General features: G+C 34.1%; 1 long non-coding RNA gene across 1 annotated transcript; it reads left to right on the top strand.

Moving 5' to 3' along the window:
• The first annotated feature begins 55 nt into the window (after nt 1-55).
• Nucleotides 56-632, top strand: LOC110226170. Its single transcript, XR_002330256.1, has 2 exons — nt 56-154; nt 267-632. It is a non-coding gene; the product is annotated as an uncharacterized LOC110226170 (long non-coding RNA).
• The last annotated feature ends 1,376 nt before the right edge of the window (nt 633-2,008 follow it).

Below are 2,008 nucleotides of genomic sequence, written 5' to 3'. Positions count from 1 at the left end.
CAATTTCTAGATTGGTTATCTGTATCTGACAAACGGGAAGAGATTAGAGAAATAATGCAGAAGCTAGGATTCTCAAGCGACTCTTCAACTGAGATCGTGATTGAAGAGGCCAAGCCCAAACCATCAGAATCCAACCTCTCAAACTTCATACTCAGTGAGTTAAATCTATCTCCTCCACTAAATTCGATCATAAACTTCATCATTTGGTGGATTCGCTTGAAGCGACACAAGTCCTAATCATCTTCTCCTTCCTGGTTAATTGGTAGACGAGCAAGTGGTGTCATAATAGTTGTAGAAAAAGGTCTCTACTCTTATCGGATCATGGAAAAGCTGAAGAATCAAAGTTTCCTTAGAAGGCCGGTGTAGCATTACAGTGCTCACTTAACCGGAGAAGACGATTTTTGTATACGTACATACGTATGTATGAATGTGCAACTCCTACTGGTTGGTCAAATCAAAGTGCCCATTTGTGTCTTCTGTCTCAACCATGATACTTGCCCTCATGGGTTGTTTCTTGAGCTAGTCTATTAGTGTACTAACATATATATGATATTAAAAGTTTAAACCAAAAGAAGATATGTAATATCTTTAGTTACTCGCATTTTAGTACATCATTTTTTAGCAAGGTAAAAGACATTGAATCATTGATCTTATCATATAAATTCAGAATCTTCAGCAAGTTGAGACACTGCTACTTGACTATAACATAGTAATTCAATAATGAAGTGTAAATTGAAGTTTGTGATTTGATCTAATCCAGCTCGGCAACATCCTAATCCAAGATAAAAGCAAAACTAAATACTGTATCTACTATCTATCTAGTAGTCTATAAATTTAATAGACGAGACTAGATTCGGTGGTCATTAGTGACTTTTCTTTATTAGTAGGCCCATATTTAACAATCGGGCCCATAATCGTCCAACGAAAAACTTGTTACTATTCTAATAGATTACAATGGACCGACCAAATCAATCAATGTAAGATTCGTATTATAAAATATCATCAATTTTCTATCTTTCCTTTACTAAGAAAGGTCGGTATTTGTTCTTCTATAATACCAAAATTAGACGCCACGAGCAAATACAGCTGAAAATGGTACATCAGAATAGTAGATCAATATTTTATATTTCCCGAATCAGTTATCAAATGTGTTTTTGGCTAAGATTGCTTAAGTAAAGACATTTGTCAAAACCATCACGCACAAATCAAAGATCATTTTCGAAGAGTTCTAGCAAAAAAAGTTATGCATTTCTTTCGTTTTCATTTTCGAAGATAAATGATCGATATTGATGTGAATGGTTTTAAATTGAATATGTGGCAGTCTCATCGATATTAGTTTTCTTGTTTGGCAGAAAAAAAAACACGAAGATAAAACATACTATCATAATGTTGTAGCTCCTATCTTTTACTCTTTTAGCCACTCATTTTGATTGTAACGTCGATACGGTTTTGTCCTGTAACATGCACATTATCCAGTTGATGATCATGGGTCCTATCGACAAGGTTGACGTGTCATCATATCATGCCACACTTATTGTGGTTCCCACTCTTTTCTTGCTTACATGTCATCCTAATCCCTCGTTCGTTGATCATCACCATTGGATATCGAAGTAATTAATACAATTCGGATCAGACTCAAATTTTGTTTCTGCCACGTATATAAAAGATTAAAGGATATTTAGTCTCCTTTGGTATTCAAATTTCAATTCTTATCTCGAAAATTATGTAATGCATGCATGATATCGTAAAAACGTTTAAAAAGGCTCGTTGTTTGTATCATTATGTTGTTGTTGTTTTTTCCTTATTTGATAATGTTTCTAGAAGAATGTTGGATAAAACTTTTGGTATATTTTAGAGAAATGAGGAGATCAAAATATGATATGTAGATAGAGCGAAGAAGAAACGAGACCTTTCATATAAGATAAGATAAGGCAGTCTCGCGCGCTGAAAAGGAAAGCAAGAGCTAGCCAAAACAACATAGATATTAATTAATTAAGCTGTCGAAATA

The sequence above is a fragment of the Arabidopsis lyrata genome, assembly GCF_000004255.2.
Source record: "Arabidopsis lyrata subsp. lyrata unplaced genomic scaffold ARALYscaffold_180, whole genome shotgun sequence".
Lineage (NCBI taxonomy): Eukaryota > Viridiplantae > Streptophyta > Magnoliopsida > Brassicales > Brassicaceae > Arabidopsis > Arabidopsis lyrata.
This window is presented reverse-complemented; position numbering and strand designations above follow the sequence as displayed.